At 37.1% G+C, this 20,200-nt stretch overlaps 1 protein-coding gene across 3 annotated transcripts in view; it reads right to left on the bottom strand.

Moving 5' to 3' along the window:
• LRP6 (LDL receptor related protein 6) overlaps positions 1–20,200 on the bottom strand; it is a 133,633-nt gene that overhangs the window by 89,378 nt on the left and 24,055 nt on the right. The window contains exon 1 of one of the 3 annotated variants that reach the window (XM_027856382.1): positions 12,069–12,141. The exons of the other annotated variants lie outside the window; for them this stretch is intronic. The gene's annotated coding sequence lies outside the window, so the exon portion shown is untranslated. Of the gene's footprint in view, positions 1–12,068; positions 12,142–20,200 lie in introns of those variants that run through there. 3 annotated transcript variants of the gene reach the window in all.

The following is a 20,200-nucleotide window of genomic DNA, read 5'->3' as shown; positions in this document are numbered from 1 at the left end:
CTTAGCATTTTGTAATCTAGTCCCTTCCTACTCTTCAGTCTCCTTACACCTCACCCCTCAACACATAAATCCAGTGACACTGGCCTCCTGGCTGTTCCACCACCAAGAAACTCCATCTCTTGGCTTAGGGCATTCCCTCTGGCTGTCCCCCAATGCCTGGAACACTCTCCCTCATCCATTCTGACTACTGACCTTCCCTAGCTACCTTTAAGTCACAGCTAATATCCCATTGTCTACCTTCCCCAAATCCCATCCACCCCGCCCCCTTTGACTATAAGATCTTTGATGGCAAAGACAGGTTTTTGCCTCTTTTTATATCCTCAAACTAAGCACAGTGCCTGGCACATAGTAGGTGACTGATATATGTTTACTGACTGATTAATATAACGTTATCTTCACCTTCCCTACCCCCAATATTAGAATGTAAGCTCCTTGAAAGCAAAAACGGTATCATTTTTCTCATTGTATCTTAGAGCTCACCACAGTGCCTAGCAAATAGTAGGCACTTAATAAATGCATATTAATTGATTTTTGCTTCAACTATTTATAGCTAAAAATGAATTTCTGTGCACACTATGCCTGTATAGTTTTTCTTGACAGGCCCATGTTTCTCCATTAATCTGTGCACAAATACTTTTCTTTCTATATCACCAAGGTATGTGTATAATGCTTCTCTAATTTTGCTTTCTTTACTTATATCACTGTTAGCTCAACTCAATTCAGCAAGCATTAAGTGCTTCCTATGTGCCAGGTACTTTGAACAAAAAGACAAAAACAGTTCCAGCTCACATGGAACTTACATTCCACTTGGGGAAAATAACACATGCACAGAATAGTAAATACAAAATAAATGTTAAAAATCAGGGAAGCACCGAGTAATGGTGATTTGGCACATAAGGTCTGATCCTTAAACAGAGCTAGGAATTCCAAGTAGAGGAGATGAACATTATAGGCATAAAGAACAGAACGTGTAAAAGTAAGGAAGTTGATGAAATGCTGTGTCCAGGGGAGACAATAAGACAGTTTGGTAGAAATTTAACGTGCACAAGAGGGAACAAGCTGTTTTATCATTACAACCCTCCCTCCTAACTTCCCTATTTCTGTTAAGTATATTACCATTTTCCCAGTTATCCAGCAAGGTTCAGAACCTAGAAGACAACCTCTACTTACCATTCTCACTTCCCATACCCAATCTGTTGTCAAATTACTTAACCTCTGTTGGCCTCATCTGCAAATGATCTTATAGATTATACCTTCACAACATCTCTCACACTCACCTCTCTACTCATACAATCACCACCACCATAAGCAAGCCTTCATTACCTCTCACGTGAAGTATTAAAGTAGTTTAACTGATATAGGTCCTAAATTCTGCCTTTGTTCCCTCCAATCCATCCCTCACAGTTACCAAACTGATACTACTTCTTTTTTTTTCTTTTTGGTTGTGCAGTGAGGGTTAAGTGACTTGTCCAGGGTCACACAGCTAGTAAGTGTTATGTGTCTGAAGCCGGATTTGAACTCAGGTCCTCCTGAATCCAGAACCCAAACTGATATTTCTAAAACACAATTCTAACCATGTCACTCCCTTCTTCAAGAAGCTTTGGTGACTCCCTATTGCCTCTCAGGTAGAATATATATAATTCCACTTAACATTTACAGTCTAGCTCCTTCATCATCCAGCTTCAATCTCTTTCCTGGCTCATCTCACATTACTCTTCCTCACATATGCTATGATCCAAAGTGGCCTACCTGCTTTTTTCCCCTCACAGTTTCCCAGGCTAGGCCTGGAATGTTTTCCCTCCAAGCTCTCTTCAAGGCTTAGATCAAGTACCTTCACCCACAAGTGACTTTTATGGATTAGTTAATGCTCCCCATGCTTGAAATTACTTTGTATTTATATTTATGTATATGTTGCCTCCCCCCACCTCCACCCCAGCAGAAGATACACGTATTTTGAGGGCAGGGATTGCTTTTTGTCTTTGTATATCCTTCCAAGCATAATGCCTCATATAACACACAGTAAGATTTTAATAATTGAACTGAACTGAGTTTAACCAATTAACGTAAAATATCTGGACTATAAATGCCAAAGAGAAGAAATAAAAGTCTCTGAAGCTTCTTGAACAGGGGAATAGCAAAATTAGACCTTCACTCTAGGAATATCAATTTTGCAGCTGTATGAAGGATGGAATGGAAAGGAAAGGAAAGAGAGAGCTCAATCAGAAGGCTATCAATCAACCAACAAACGTTTATTAAGTGCCTACTACATGCCAAGCTAAACACTGGGAATACAAAGAATGACACAATCCTTATCCTCAAGGGGCTTATAGACAAGGATGAAGACCTGACTTAAGAGTGGTGATTGTATGAGCAGAGAGAAGGGGATGGATCTGAAATGTTGCAGAGGTGGAAATGGAAAGAACTGGCAACTGATTATATTGGGGAGGGAGATAAAAGGGGAAAGAGATAAGGAGGATGTCAATGATGTGAACTTGGAGTAACAAAAACAATAATAATATTTCTATAGAGCTTTAGGGTTTGCAAAATGCTTTACGTACATTATCTCATTTGATCTTCACAATAATCTTATAAGAGAGGTGCTATTATTATCTCTATTTTACAGATGAGCAAACCGAGGCTGAGAGTGGTTAAGTGACTTGGCCAGACTCACAAAACTAGTAAGTCTCTGAGGTAGAATTTAAATCAAGGTCTTTTATCTCCAAGTTCAGAAAAATAGTGGTACTTTTGAAAGAAATAGTTAAGTGAGGAAGAGGGGAAATAAGGAAGTACAATCACGAGTTCTGTTTTGGATAGGTTAAGGATCTGCTTATGGGACATAAAGGTGGAAATATCTAGCAGATGGTTGGTGATGCAGTACAAGAGTTCAAGAGAGAGAGATAAAGACTAGTTATGTAGCTCTGAGAGTCATCTGCACAGAAGGGATAACACGAAAAGCACAAGAAACCACCCAGAAAGTGTGTAGAGAAAGAAAAGAACCCATCATCTGAGGCACATTTATGCAAAAGGGGAAAGATATGGACAATGTCTGAAACACATGAAGAGCAATCAGAGAAGTAGAAGAACCAGGAGAGAACAGGGTCAAGAAAACCCAGGAAAAAAGTCAAGAAAAAAGTATATCTAAGGAAGAAGGGGTGGTCAACAGTGTCAAATGCTATAGAAAGTTCAAGGATGAAGCCTGAGAAAAGGACCCTGGATTCAGGAATTAAGAGATCTCTGGACAGAGAGTCAGAATATATCAAGGGGCTAAAAATTGGGTGTAAAGTGATGAAATGAAGGTGGCTTTTTTTTTTATTAGTTTGACTGTGAAAGGAAAAACTATGTAGAATAGTTTGAAGCGTTAATAGAATCACATGAAATTTTGTTTTTGTTTTTAAAAAAATGACAGATATGGTCATATTTACAGACAGCAGATAAAGAGCCAATGGATAAAGGAAGATGGAAAATTAGTGACGAAGAGACTGACAGAAGGGGCAAGTTCCATAGGAAATGGGATGTAAGAGAACATCAAAATAGTAATAAATGCTAAATGAAGTAAAAATAACACTAGAAAGAAGAGAAATACCTACAATATAATCCTCAAGAAGAGGACATGGGGAGGGAGACAGAGGGCAAATGCACTTCAGACTCCATGGCACAGTGGATCTGGCAATAGGGAAAGAAGAATTCTTAGCAGGTAGGACAGATTCCCCAGTAAAGGCCTGCACCAGCCACCCCAGAATAGTTTCCTCCCTATGTCTAAACTTGATTCAACTAAGTACCTTTGCCCCTAAACAGGTGGGAATTCATGAATTAAGCCCCCAAAGAAAAAAAAAAAGAAAACGAGAAAAAATGAACAAACAAGAATTATGAGTACAATACCACAAGGGGGTAAGAGAAATCTAGATAAAACTCCTGGTAAAATTAATTCTATAATACCTTCAACTAGGACATCAGTAAAGAGAGTAAAATGGCCACAAGAATCCTGAGTGGCTAGAATGTTTAATAAATGAAGAGAAAAAGGAATGAAATTAGTTATTAATTTCAAAACACTCAAAAGTAAAATTGATGGCTTAGAACAGAAGCTGGAAAACCTTAGCAAAGAAGTGAACATATTAAAAACAAAGGCAAACAAACATTCAATAATTCAATAAATATTAGCATAAAGACAGTGAAACTGAAAGAACATGAAATATCTACTATCAAAAACAATTCTCTTTGAAGAAAAAAGGTATTCTTGAAGAAAATATGATAATGTAACAGGTAAACATCTAAAAAGTGCAGAAAAATACAAGAATCCAGGGGTTTTTCTGTTATTGATTACAAAAAAGCATTTGATGAAGCATAGTAAAACACATCCTTTAAAGCTTCTTCAACAGTAAGTCTTTCATGAATATATTAAAATCTAACAATTATTCAGCACCCCTCTAATTATTAACATCAAGTCAGACACAAAAGTAGGACAGGTATGCTCTGCAAATATAACTGCCACTGTCATGGAAGGCTTTGTGTCTTGTACAAAGTTAAAATGGAAGTGAGATTCCTTATAAATGGTACGGTTTTCCAGATGTTCCTGTTTACAGAAGATATTGAACTGATTGCGAAGTCTCAAACATTACAGAACTTCTTTATTTTGATTACTCAAAGTACACAGGCCCAAGTATTAATAAAGGAAAAGCTAAGGGAATAAAAAATGCTTATTGTACCGATGACTGACATGCCATTAATAACCTGGATGGCCAGGCTATTGAATGAATATATCTGTACACATTTCTGAGATAAGCAGTGTAGCTGGACTATGTTGCACTGAATGTGGGAAACTAAAGTACTTTTGATGATTTCAAACTGATGCCTGATACAAAAATCCATCTTTTAAAGACAGAGACATTTGACTCAGATATCAAAATTTCTGGTAGCCTAAAGGACTATGGAGAAATTCCTCATAAGTAGAATTAAATGGCAACAAATTCCAATGATGACATATGTGAGAAAAGTAGCATTGAGGGATAGTATTACAAAAGGAGGCAGGCTGATAACTTGGACAGAATGGGAGAAAACATGACAGCCTAATTGCTCCATTAGCATGCAGGACCTAGAAAAAGACGTTTAGCACATTAAGAGGATGCATCGTGGAAGACTGATGAAAAAACATGACCAAATACAGCTCAGGATGACAAGACATGAGCAAATTGTAGAGGGAGTTATCTACACTAAAAAAACAAACAAACAAACAAAAAACTTAATGATATACTTTAGCATGGAAGATATTAGGGTTTATGGTGACCACTCCTAGATATTTAGTCACCACAGAACATAATAGATAAAAGTAAAAGAGTAGAGAAACCTGAAGGTATCCAATAAGTCACACCCATCCCCAAAGTCCTATCTGGTGGATGCCTCAATCATATACTATATAACTAGGCCTAGGTTCTAGCACCATTTCTTTTCACTCACCAACCATCTTCTCACCATGCTGCCTAGATCAGAAATCAATCCTTAGAAACTTTAACCCGTTTATGTCTAGAATTCTGTTTTACTTAGCCTCTCATTTAGCTTTGATTAAAACATAAACTTAGATTAAGAAATTTCTAGAAAATTTGTACTCAGGGAAATGACACAATCACAAACTTTAATCTTCTTTTTGGGGGGGGGGGGGTGAGGCAATTGAGGTTAAGTGACTTGCCCAGAGTCACACAGTTAATGAATATTATGTGTCCAAGGCCAGATTTGAACTCAGGTCCTCCTGACTCCAGGGCCAGTGCTCTATCCACTGCGCCACCTAACTGTCCCAACAAACTTTATTCTAATGCAGTGCAAAACAGTAACATCTAAAGGACTGAATCAAGAAGGTGGATTAGAGACAACCCAGCTGAACTCCCTCAACATTCCCTTCCAAATAACTGTAAAATAATGCCTTGAATCAAATTTCGAAACAGCAGAGTTAGTAAAAGGTCAGGGAGAAATATTTTTCCAGTCTAACAAAACTCAGGAAGTTGGCAGGACAAATTCGTGACACCAATGTGGAGGACTATCCAGAACCCATACACAGAACAACAGCAACAGCAGCTTCGGCAGCTCTCAGTACAGATATGGTAAGAGGGAACAGGGGCCCTGCTCACAATTCCAAGGCAAACAGGAGCACTAGTACTTGTGGCTGCAGGGGACCAGCAGCCCTTCCTTGGTAAAGACCAGAGAACAGTGACCACACCTTTCCCAGGATCACATAATCTTGTAAGCACCAAAAACTTGCAGACCCCTAGAACTACCTCCAAAAACAGCAACACAAAGAAGACTGAAGCTTGGGACAGTGCCTCCCAATCCTGAGATGAGTGGAGCCCAACTTTAACATAAAGTTTAAAGTCAAGAAACAGGCTAGAAAAGTGAGCAAACAAAAAAATTGACCATAAAAAGCTACTATGGTGCCAAGGAAGACCAAGATAAATTCAGAAAACAACAACATTGTGAAAACAGCTACAAAGCCTCAAAGGAAAATGCTAAATGGACCCAAGTCTGACAACAATTTCTGGAAAATAAAGGAAGAGATGAGTGGGAGAAGAAAAATTGGGAAAAGAAATGAGTGATGAAAGAAAATTAGAAAAAGGGAATGAACAGCTTGGTAAAAGAGGCACAAAAACTCACTGAAGAAAATGATTCCTCAAAAATTAGAATTGGGCAAGTTAAAGCTAATGACCCCACAAGACATCAAAAAACAATAAAACAAAATCAAAAGAATGAAAAAAAAATAAAAGAAAATGTGAACTATCTTATCAGAAAAATTGACCTGGAAAACAGACTGAGGAAAGAGACCTTAAGAATTATTGGACTACCTGAAAGCCATGATCAAAGAAAGAGTCTGGGCATCATATTTCTAGAAATTATGAAGGAAAACTGCCCTGGTATCTTAAATCCAGATAGTAAGATAAAAATTGAAAGAATCCACTGATCATCTGAAAGAGATCCCAAAATGAAAACTTCTAGGAATATTATAGACAAATTCCAGAGCTTCACAGGTTAAAGAAAAAACATTTAAAGCAGCCATTAAGAAACAATTCAAATATCAAGGAGCCATAGTCAGGATCAGACAATATTTAGCAGCTTTCACGTTAAAGAAGAGAGCCTGGAATACAATATTCCAGAAGGCAAAGGAGCTAGGATTACAACCAAGGATAACCTACCCAAACTGAGCATAATCTGGGGGGGGGGGGGATGACATTTAATGAAATAGAGGACTTTCAAGTATTCGTGATGAAAAGAAGACTACAAGTGAATAGAAAATCTGTTTATATTCATTCCTGTATGGGAAGATGATACATGTAAATCCCAAGAACTTTATCATTATTTGGGCAGTTAAAAGGAGTTTACGCAGACAGACAGCATGGATGTGAGTCAAATGTGTTGGAATGATCTCAAAAAAAAAATGAAGCAGTGAGAAAGTGGAATGCACTGGGAGAAGGTGGAAGGGAGACATACAGTGGGGAAAGTTTTCTCACATTAAAAAGGAATGCAAGAAAGAGCTTTTATTGTGAAGAAAATTAAGGTTAGGGTAGCAAACAATGCTTAAACCTCACTGATCAAAATTGCTTCAAAGAGGAGAGAACATCTATACATACTCTGTTGTGTACAGAAATATAACTTACCCAATAGGGAAATAGGAGGAGGAGGAGGAGGAGGAGATAAGAAAAGGTGGGGAGGAATTAAAAAAAAAATCAAGGGAGGAAGTGGTCAGAAGAAAAATTAACTCTTCAAGAGAGACAGAATAAAAAGAGGAGAGACAGAATAAAAAGAGAAGAAACAGAAGAAAATGGGATGGGAGAAAATACACAGTAATCATAACTGTGAACGTGAACGGGATGAGCTCACTCATAAAATGAAAGCAATTAGCAGAATGAATTAGAAACCAGAATCCAACAATATGACTTTTATAAGAGACAAACTTAAAACAGAAAGACACATACAGAATTAGAAGGCCAGAGAAGAATCTAATACACTTCAATTTTATCTGGCAGTTTTCAGAAGAGGAAATCAAAGCTATCTATAGTCATATGAAAAATGCTCTAAATCACTATTGATTAGAGACAGGCAAATTAAAACAACTCTGAAGTACAACCTCACATCTATCATATGAGATTTGGAGAGAGCATTTTCAGTTGAATGATCAGACTATAGGGTTAAGAGAGTGAGAGGAAAGAAAGTGGAGGCACCAATTGTTGATGGCCTTCTCAAGGAGTTTGGCTATGAAAGAGAGAGGAGATATAGGATGACAGCTAACTGAACTCATTCGTTCTTAGAATCTGCTTCTGTGGTCCCATGGAGATTATAATTTAAATAGGGGATGTTATGACAACATGGAAGAGGATGACTACCACAAGGAGCATGAGTCCCTTCCCTGGCCAGCTAGAAGAACTGGAGGGAATTGTTTGGACACTACAGAGATGAGGTAAAATATGAAATGCTAGCTCAGCAGTACTGAAAAACGGCAAAGGCTAGCTTTGTCTTTACCTCCTAAATGAGTAAGATAAAATGAGATAATATTTACAAAGCATTTTACAAACCTTAAAGTGCTACATCAATGCTATTACAATATTATCATTTTTATAAATTATTGTATCTTATTTAAGTTTTTCTGTCAATAAGTAATGGTAGGTGTGTGTATGTTAAACACTGTTGTTGTTGTCCTTCATTTTCAAAGAGGACCAAAATGACATCACTATGCTAGAATCAAGTTTCAGTGTGTCTGACCATGGCTGATCAGACCAATACAAGCTTGGAATGTCCTGCCACACATCAAGTACAAATAGTCCGTGTGAACCTCTGGGTTGGATTCTCTAAGTTTGCATATCTTGCATTTCTCTTGAGCTATTTCAATTCTGCTATGCTCACAGAGCACAGCACCTTTTCTGATGTGGGCACACCATGCTGAGCAGTCCTGTGCCAATGTCTCCCTTGTCAGATAATCAGTTCCAAAGTTCTTGAGACCTTGAAAGTGTCCTTTGATCGCATCTTCTGACCACCATGTCAATGCTTGCCCTGTGTGAATTCTCCATAAAATGGTCTTTTTGGCAAGCATGTTTTGCATTCAAACAATGTGGCTAGCCCTTTAGAGCTACGCTCTCTGAAGCAGAGTTTGAATGCTTGGCAGTTTAGTTTGAGAAAGGACCTCAGTGTCTGGTATTTTAGCCTGCCAGGTGATCTTCAGAATCTTCCTAAGACAATTCAAATACAGAATTAAAAGGCTGGAGAAGAATCTAATACACTTAAGTTGACCTAAAAAAGGGTAGGGGTAGCAATCATGACCTCAGACAAAGCAAAGGCAAAAACAGACCTAATTAAAAGGGATAATCAGAGAAACTACGTTTTGCTAAAAAGTACCACAGATAATGAAGTAGTATCAAAAACATTTTATCAAAAGTTTCTCTGCTAAAAACCTGATTTCTCAAATATATCCTGAGTACAGAACTGAGTCAAATTTATAAATATAAGATTCATTCCCCAACTAATAAATGGTCAAAGGATATAACCAGGCAGTTTTCAGAACAGGAAATCAAAGCTATCTATAGTCATATGAAAAATGCTCTCCTGTCATGGCGCTGGTATACTGCCCAGGTTTCACAGGCATACAACAATGAGGTCAGCACAAGTGCTCTATAGACCTTCACTTTGGTAATCGGTCTAATATCTCTTCTCTCCCATACTTGCCTTTGGAGCCTCCCAAACATTGAGCTAGCTCTAACGGTGCTAGCAATATGTCAACCTCATTATCAACATGTATATCCTTAGAAAGTACATTACCAAGGTAAGTGAACTTATCCACAGCATTCAAAACTTCTCCATTTACTGTAACCGATGGTTCCATGTATGGATGGTGTGGTGTTGGCTGATGGAGCACCTGAGTTTTCTTGGTGTTAACTGTAAGGCCAAGATTAGCACAAACAGCAGACAATCGATCCATACTTTGTTGCATTGTGCACTCAATACAGTCTCTGAAGCTGCAATCATCTGCAAACAGAAAACCATGGACCAACACTCCCTCCACTTTGGTCTTGGCTTGTTTCAAGTTGAAGATTTTACCATTAGTGCAGTAGCAACCTTGATGCCATGTTCATCCTCCTTGAAATCACTTGACAACACAGCTGAAAACATCATGCTAATATTTTGTGTAGAAGAAATAAATAATTGTCCTATATCTAATTTTCAATGTACAATGAGTATCCTTCTACTGCTTCCCACCCCTTTTTGAGACCCTAGACATGAACCAAACCAAAGTTTTAAGTAATTTTACCCAGGGGTCTTGGATGGGTGCATAAAAAGCCAAAAACACAATGAGACAAAGGAACCTGACCCCTTTCTTTAGAGGTCTTGTTCCCCCAGGTTTAAAGGAGGGGCACCCTTAGTGGAGAAAGCAAGTGTCTCAGCCCCTCTGAGTTCCAAGCAGGTTTTATTGTTTCGCTATTATTACTTTTTTTTAATCAATCAACAAGCATTTATTAAGCTCCTACTATGTGTCAGGCACAGTGCTAGATAGTGAGGATAAAAAGACAAAAATGAATTCCCTTCTCTTAAGCAGAGAATATGTATATAAATATCTATACGTAAAATGTATAAATTTTTTTAGACTAGATCCTTCTGTTTTATTCAGGTTGGAAGTGCAATGACTTTCAATGCCATGTCACCCCTCTATTGAATAAACTCACAGGCCCTATTCCAATATTAATCAGAACATTCATCTCAGGTATCAGAGGACTGGAATTCACATTCTGCCTTTGACACTTACTGCCTGTATCACCACCAATCATCTGTAAGCTTTAGTTTTCTCCTGTATAAAATGACAATGTTTAATTACGTGACCTCTGAGGTCCTGTTCAGCTCTAAATCTATGATGAAACCAGGATGTTGAGTGTATTTAAGATCACATCACATAAAGAACTGGATACATTTAGTCAGGAAAAGACTTAGAGAAGGCACGACAGTCGTGCTCAAATATTTTATATCGTTGTTGCATACGTATCATATTATCTTTGGTTGCTGAATTTCTTTACTTTTCTTGTATGCCTGTTGTCTAAGGTATTTGAGAAGCAAATAATCTCTTTAGGTCTGGTTTTCTTTCTCAGAATATTTCAAGTATCTCTTTCTTATTGAATGTTCATCTTTTTTCATTAATGATTACATTCAAATTTTTGTAGGGCAAATCACCTTGGGTAGCAGATTGAGCTTTGCTCTTTGGAACACTTTATTCCATTTCCTCCAGCAGTTTCTGATAGGTGCAGAATAGTCTTACATTATTCAAATTCCCTTTTATTTATATTTGAAGATAGTCCTCCTGGTCACTTGCAAAATTTGTTATTTGTTATTGGTACAGTTAAATGTAACCACTTTGTGACTTGGAGTTTGCAGCATAGGTCTCCCCCTTTCCCCCTTTAAGGTGACCTGTGGATTCTTTTGATTAGCACCTTTGTTTCCTGTGTTTAAAATTTCTAGGTAGTTTTGCTGTATTATTTTTTGTGTTATGATGTTTCATTTTTTTTAATCTATTGCTTTCTTCTGGGAAACCTATTAATCCTTAAATTGTGTCTATACATTTCATCTTCAACAGCCTGTATGGAAACCATGCTTTCAATAGTTTTTTTGCTTCTCTTCTTCCAGATTGTCTTTCACTTCCATGTATTTGCATTTCTAATCAATTATTCCCTCTTCTGTTTCTTCGATGAGACACCATGGTAGATTCAAGTTTTTCTGTTTTGCCAATTATTTCTGTTATGTAGGCCACAAATTCTGCTTTCAAAATTCCTATTTCTCTTTTAAACTATCCTGCTGTGGTTTCACTCTCCAGAGTGAGACCATAAGGTCCTCTGCCTCATCAGGTGTTGATTCACTTTCCTTTGTCTTACAAATATTTATTCATAGATGCCTCAATTCTTTTAACTTGATCTACAGACCATATTCCCTTCTTTAGTAATATCTTTCCTATTGGTTTGTCTGCTCATGCTCAAGATCTTTACCTGAATTTTCTTCCTCCTGAGAGGTTTGAAATTTCAATCTTTTTTTTCTCCTCCTTATAGCCTTCTATTACTCACTTTTTGACTCCTTCCCCTTTGATGGCACTGAGGAACGGAGAGGTGGAAAACAGGGTCTGGCATGTTTCAAAAGCCTCAGTCTTCTGTTCCAAATGACTTCTGGGGGACAGAATGGCCCACAATTGGATATTAGGATTGTTCCCCTAGGCTTGTGTGTACACACACACACACACACACACTCACACACGTTGTCCCAAGGTCTCTCTCTTCCTTAAGTTTCCTAGATGACCTTTGTTGTAACACAGAGCACTGCCATATTACTGTCCCAGATTGTGCAAGCTTCTGCTATTTGATATTCTACCACTGGCAGTGGGGGATAAAGTTCTGTTGCAAGCCCTGATGCTGGTGCAAGATGGGTGGTAGAGGTGTTGAATTAGCTTGTTAGAGGTTAGAAATCAGTTTATTCTGCTGTATGTTCACTGAAATTTTACCTAATTAGAGTTTTTGGTATCTCAGACCACAGAGATACCCAAAATTGTTTTATCTCTTGCACATTATTTTGGAGAAGTTTGGAAATATCTTAAGGATCAGAGAAAACGACCAGTCCATCTTGTTGGTCACATAAAGCAGAAGTCAGTAGCTTATATGCTAATAGATGAAGAGAAAATGTAAAGGAGAACTGGAAAGGGGCAAGGTTGCTAAGGATGTAGAACAGTGTAAATAAAGACATGAGCTAAAAATCATATACATACGTAATCAGTAAGGACTACCCTTTAAAATAAAAGATTTCAAGATTTTGGACTGTAATAGAAGTTGACTATAAACTGAGAATGATACTGACTGGAGTTTAAAAAATAGGCACAGCAACTCTGAAGCACTTAAAAACTATAATCAATGCACTGACCAACCACAATTCCGGGGCACTGATGATGAAGCTTGCAATGCATATCTTGACCAAAAAATGACAGACAACACACAGAATACATGCATACATTTTTGGACACAGCAATGTGCAAATTAATTTTGCTTAACCGTGTATATCTGCTACCAGGACTTTGTTTTTCCTTTTTTTCCCCAATATGGTAAAGGAATGTGGGATGGCAAACTCTCTTCTTTTATTCTATCGTCCAATCAATTAGCTAGTAACTACTAGCTTCTACAAATTTGACAAGCATGCCATATACTCATTTATCTAAGACAGTGATATAAACAGAAAGAGTAGGATTAGGAGTCAAAAGACCTGGGTTCAAGTTTCTGCTCTATGTACCAGCAATGGGATCTTAGGCAAGTTACTTTCCCCCAAGCCTTAGTTTCCTCATCTTTAAATCGAGTGGACTAGACTAGTTGATTTCTAAGGTCCTTTCCACCTCTTAATTTATGATTCGGGTCTCACCAGGTCATTACTCTGCTTAAAAAAAAACAACAACAAAACCTTTAGTGGCTACCATGTCTCTAAAATAAAATGCAAATTACTTGCCCTGGAACTTAAGGCTCTCTACAATCAGAATCAATCTTGTTTCCAGTTTCTTACTCCTCTTTATTTTATTTATTTATTTATTTGCTTTTTGGTGAGGCAATCGGGGTTAAGTGACTGCCCAGAGTCACACAGCTAGTAAGTGTCAAGTGACTAAGGCTGGATTTGAACTCAGGTCCTCCTGACTCGGAGGCTGGAGCTCTATCCACTGTGCCACCTAGCTGCCCCTCTTACTCCTCTTTATGCACACTATATTTTTGCTCAACAATAACACCAGGTGTTCCTGGAACTCAACATTCTATCTCTCATTTCTCAACACTTGTACAACCATCTTCTATACCTGGAATGTACTCAACTTGGATTCCTAATACTCCTAATACAAAGCTCAGGTGAACAGTCACATCCCTTCTATGAAGTCTTCTCTAATTCCACAGATAGCATCTGCCCTCTCCCTCCTCAAATATTCCTAGAACATATTTGGTCTCTCCACTGTTTCCTCATCTATTGATTTAGTGCTAAACCTATGTTTTCACAAGGCACAGTACCACCTCCTTCTCAGTAAAATATAAGCTCCTTAAAAACAGGTGTTATTTTGTCTTTGTATCCCTAGAGTATAACCCAGTAGTGTATGTATAGTTGGTGAGTAAGTAGAGTTTACAATCTAATTGAGAAGATAAGAAAAACAGAATAATATCAGTTATACTAAGGACAGATTATATTTAACTGGGATTCATGTAAGAGGTAGAAATTTAACTATCTTAAAAGATTACTAGAATTTAGATATTAAGTTTATACTTATAAGAGCTTTAAGATAAACAAAATTCCTTTACATATTTTCATTTGATTGTCATAAAAACCCTCAGGATAGGTAGTACAAGTCATCTCCACTTTAGAAACAGGTAAACAGAGGAGAGGTTAAATGACTTACCTAAGATCACATAGTGATGTCATAAGAGACACAGCCAGGATTTAAACTAAAGTGGTTTAACTCTAAAACTAGTATTCTTTCCTTAGGCAGGCCTGCAGATCAAATCCAGCCCACCACCTGTTTTTGTATGACCTGCAAGCTAAGAACAGTTTTTACATTTTAAACTAAAGTTTTAATGGAACATGGCCACACTCACTTGTTTTATGTATTGTCTATGGCTGCTTTCATCTACAACTGCAGGGTTGAACAGTTGCAACAGAGACTCTCCATGGCACTATTTCACACAGCTGCTCAGAAGGGATACAGTTATAACTAAAGTGTTTTGAGTGCCATGAGTATTGCTATACCACATTTTTTTTTTAAATTACCAGAGCATTCCCATCATGTCAAAGTTAGAAAAGAAGAGGAATGAAAATGTTTTATTACAATTTTTTGAGGTCTGGAAAGAAATAAAAATTTTTCTGAATGAGAAGAATCCCCTCACAACTACCATTATCAAGAACCAAATGGCTTTGGAATTTAGTTTTTGCACAGACTTGATAATGTTTTTTAATTAATTCAGCCTAAAATTTCAAGACAAAACAGTGCTTATATATGAAATACACTGCAGAAAAGTCAATTCAACAACTAATAATGTTTGAATCACAAGTAATGTCAAACTGCTTTACACATTTCCCATACTATCAAGTTAAAACAAGAAGCAACATCTCCATTCCCACAAAAATTTATTGTATTTTCCAAGCTCAAACTAGAGTCCCAGAAGGATTTTTCAGGCCTTGATACAAGTGCAAAAGAAATTTCCATAATTCAAAATCCACTTAACTGTGTCATTGAGGAGCTTCTACCTAATAATCAACTAGAAGTCATTAACCTGCAACATACTGACATGGCAAAAGATAAATATCAGCAGAAGAATCTAACAATTCCATAAATTCCTACCAAGTGATTAACATATGCTCAATTAAAATCATATGCTCATGGACTGTGTCAATATGCAATCACAACATCATGAAACTTATGAGAAAACCAAGTTTATTACAAGAGAAATGAACATGCATGTGGAACACAAAGAGGTCACAGTTCTTACAGAAGTATGCATATATATGACAGTAAAACAAAAGGAGGAGGAGAAAACAGGAAAGGGTATAGTGGGAGAGGAAAGGTGTAGTAAAGGTAAGAAAAAGGACAAAATCCCTTCCCAAGGGGAGGAGCAAAACAATGGCAAAAGTCACATTCTTTTCCCTTAGGAATTTAGGCTATAAAGATTGAAGGGTCCACTTATCTGCAAAGGACCAAAGGGGCAGAAGCATTTTCCCAGCCTGGCACAGACTGGCTGGTGTCTGTCTTGCCTCCCAAAAACATACATGGAACTCAGCTTGGGGTGCAAACAACAAATTATTGGGGGGAGAGGCTTTGACCTTGACACAATCAGGGCCTCTTGCACTGCTCTGGGTCCAGTGTTATCTGGAAAATATGGCAACTCAAAAAGACAAGTTCAGGGGATCCCTTAACATCCCCCTCCCCTCCTTGTTGGTCAAAGGTGAACCCTGGGTACACCGATGACCATAGAGAGCACACTGGGTAAAACAGTACTGTGGATACTACCTAGGACTGCCCCAATTACAAAGTGGATCAGAACCATTAACTAAGCACAGCACAAGCCACAGTAAGAATGACCAAAATTAGGGACTAATTCAAAGGGGAAAATCAAACACCACCAGGATAATCGAGAGAACTGAGTATACAGAAACAGAATAAAAGCCAAAAAGGCACAGTCATGGACATCAATAATAACAGGCATTAAGTCTCCCTGGAACTAAAAACTGATATCAGTATTTGGTAGTACCTATCTGTGTGAAACAATATTTACAAAAATGAAATATGTAAAATCTTATTAGAGATCAGCAAATGAACAAATGAATGTTTGCAATCAATTTTGATGACAGGAAACACTAATTATGAACCACAATTAAGCTAAAATGTCACTCCCCCCAAAAAAACATTCTTCTCATTAGTAAACCTGTACTACAAAAAACTATACTCAACTATTATATTTTTAATCTTGTCAATAAAAAAACTGTAGAAATTTGCTTTCTTTCTTGTAAGTACCTATATTTATCCTTGATTTTTTTCTGTTGGCCCATAAAGCCTAAAATATTTACTATCTGGCTCTTTACACAAAAAGTTTACCAACTGCTCTATGTAACATGCTACCTCCATCCAACACAAATATACACACAAAGAAAGAATTTCAAAGAAGAAATGTGAATAAATTCAAGACGACAAGAATACTCAAAGTACACTCAGGAAAGGGTCAACAGTTTCACGTATGTGGAGTGTTCAGCTAGGAGACTGATAAGAAACAAGTGTAAAAAGAAGTTGAGGCCTTGAAAACCATGCTTTGGACTTTATTCTGTAGTTACTGGAAGATTTTGAACAGAATAGTGACATAGTGAAAGCAATGCTAATTGCTTTCACTAATATGACTTGTGTATCATGCAGGATACATCGGACAGAGGCAAAAAAGACTGGAGGCAATGAGATTAGTTAGGAGTTAACCAGAGAAACTCAATCATGAAATGATATTGGCTAGGACGGCACCAATGGTAATGAACAGAGAAGCACATATTGGCAGTCAGAAGAGAAAAATTGACAGAATTTGTGTTCCAAAGGAAGGATCCACCCAGAAGCCTGCTCAATGCATGGTAAGTGTTGTGCTTGAGATTGCTGTGTCTTAAGGAACCTCCAGCCACACTGAGTGCTCACTTTATTTCCAATTTACTCTCTAGTCTGGACTACTTTCCCCACCTCAGCTGCCCTCTCCCCTTCCTTCATTCTACTTTCCTGCTCCCCTGTATGTTTTTTCTTCCCCTATTAGATTTCCTTCCTTGCTTGCTTTTTTCCTTCCTTCCTTCCCTCAGCCTGACTTATCATCAGTGCTTTAAATGACCTATATATCAACCTATCACTACCTAGATTACTCCCAGATTTTGAGCCTGGGTAACTGGGGAAATGGAAACAGTTAGTGGAAAGAGCACAGAATTTAGAACCACAAGACTTGAGTTGAGATAATAGCTAACATTTACGTAGCACTTTAAGGTCTGCAAAGCACTTTACAAATATTATTTCATTTGACCCCTCACAGCAACCCTGGAAGTAGATGTTACTATTATCCCAATTTTTAAAATGAGGAAACTGAGGCAGGCAGTGGGTGATTTGCCCCAGGTCATACAGCTAGTGTCTGAGGCCACATTTGAATTCAGGTCTTCCTGATTCTCTATGCAGCATCCTATCTATTGAAGCACCTAGTTGCCTCTACTGACGGATATTATCTTTTTGATGTTGGACTTCCCTTCCCTATGGTTTGGCTTCCCCATCTGTAAAATAAGGAACTAGGACAGGATGATCTCTACGATATCTTCCAGCTCTAAATGCTATGATCCAGGGAACAAAGAGAAAAGATAAGAAATTTTATTATGCCTCTTATTGATGTTTTTTCTACAAACTTTCAGGGTTCAAGATAAGATCTATTAGGAAGAAAATATATACGGAGAAAAACAAAGAGCCAAGGAAAAAAAACTTTGGAGACTATATTTAGAAAGACAGAGAAAGGGTCAAAGAGGCAGGAAAGGGCAATATGTGTAACAGAAAGGACAAAGGACTTGGAGGCAAAGAACCTAAGTTTGAATCCCAGCAGACACTTTATATCTCTAACTTTGGATAAGTCACTCAAATCTCGTGCCCTTAATTTCTTCATGTAAAATGAAGGGATCATACTAGATGATCATGAAAGTCCTTTCCAGTACTAAATACTATAATCCTCTATGACTGTCAGAATACTACAGCCAAGGAAAAGTTTCAAAATAAACTCAATATATAACCTTAGTGATGAAGTATATACAATGGGTGTTAAGATAAAAATTAGTGTAATTTCTTAAGTCTTAACCATAAGTACAAAAGATACAGAAAGAAATGATCCCTATCCTTTCAAGGCAGAAACAGGGAAGATTCTCAAATGTTAACTAATACCCTTTACTTTAGTCCATCTAACATCCTCTCATTTAACCTTAAAATAGAAAAATAAATAAAGCCATGTGGAATAAAGGACAAGGTAAATTCTGCAGGCAAGTTAAGTTTTTTAACTATAATACTCAAAGTTATTAAAAATTCTACTGAACACAGAAACAATTAAACCCTACCATCAACTGACAACATGACTTTTCAATAGCATGCTAAAAAAGTAAACTACAGGTATCAATCAAAGAGGATTATGGAGGAAGTGAGTTGAGGTTGTATTACAGTACCACAAATTTTTTTTTTAATTTCTGGATTATTTTTGTTGTAATGCAACCTGTCTACATTAAAAGTTGCTTGAAATTTGTGAGCCACTAGCTGACAGAGCTAGGTGGCACAGAGGATAGAGGGTTCTGGCTTGAAGTCAGGAAGACGAGCTCACATCCTGCCTCAGACACTTAACAAGCTATGTGACTTTGGGTAAGTCCCTTAACCTCTGTCAATCTCAGTTTTTTATCTGTAAAATGGGGCAATTAGAGACTAGGATCTATGGCCTCTAAGGTCCCTTCCAGCTCTAAATCTGTGATTCTCCGATCCTTTAACTTGGAAATATTTGTAATAATGGTATTTGTTTAAAGAAAAATAGTGAGGAGCAGCAGAAATTTAGCTTGCAAAATAAAACTTAATTTACTTGGGCTAGGGTAGATAAAAAAACCATGAAAAAAAATACTAAAACTGACCTTTTTTTTTGGTTGTTAAAATGTGAGAGGACATGTTTTCCATCAAAAACAGAAATTTATTTTAAGAGCTGAAAGGAACCTTAAAGATAATCTAATTCAATCTTCTCATTCTACAGATGAAGAAAATCAGAGGTTTAAATGTATGAAGTGACTTGCCACACACTGAAGTGACAGAGACTAAAACCAAGATGTCTTGACCCCCAAGTACACTGCTTCTTTTAGTATACTGCCCTGCCTTTCTTTGTTTTAAATGAGAACTTCACCAATCTCAAAATCTATATACTACAGGTTCCCATTAAATCACAATGAGATATAATTGACTACTATCTAAGTCCATGCTACAGATTTTTGTATACTCAGAAACTAAACATACTGTAATAAGCCCAATCTATAATTAATAAATGTTTGTTTAACTGAACAGCATACTTCGACTTCAGATATATTTTTAAAGCTTGTTCAGGTGGAATTAGATGTTCTAGCAATAAGAATAGTTAGAGGTAAAACAAGAAATAAAGTCATAAACAGCACCAAGGAGACAAAAATAATGCCTTCATTGACAAAATGATTATTTACTAAGAAAACCCCAGAGAATCAGTATAAGCAACAACAACAAAAAAAACGCACATATTAACACAGCTTTAGTGAAATACCAGGATATAAAATGAATCCACAAAATTCAATAGCATTTCTATATAGCAGTAACAAAATCGAGGAGGAAATGAGATGAAAAGACCATTTCAAAATAACTACAAAATGAACAAAATACCTAAGATTCAATCTACCAAGTCACATTCAAAACTTAAATAAAATTAGAAAAAACTTAAAAAAAAAAGAATGACAACTATTTAAAGGTATTTTCAGTGCTATGTTAGGACACTGTGATATAATAAAAACAATACTACCTAAATTATCTTACAGATTTAATGCTATCCTAATCAAACTAGCAAGGAGGTACTTTATACAGGTGGACAAAATAATGAATTTAGAGGAACAAAAGGTTCCAAGGGAAATGATGAAAAATGAACGTAGGAATGAA

This window comes from Vombatus ursinus, unplaced genomic scaffold, assembly GCF_900497805.2.
Source record: "Vombatus ursinus unplaced genomic scaffold, bare-nosed wombat genome assembly UNPS02011431.1, whole genome shotgun sequence".
In the NCBI taxonomy this organism is placed as follows: domain Eukaryota; kingdom Metazoa; phylum Chordata; class Mammalia; order Diprotodontia; family Vombatidae; genus Vombatus; species Vombatus ursinus.
This window is presented reverse-complemented; position numbering and strand designations above follow the sequence as displayed.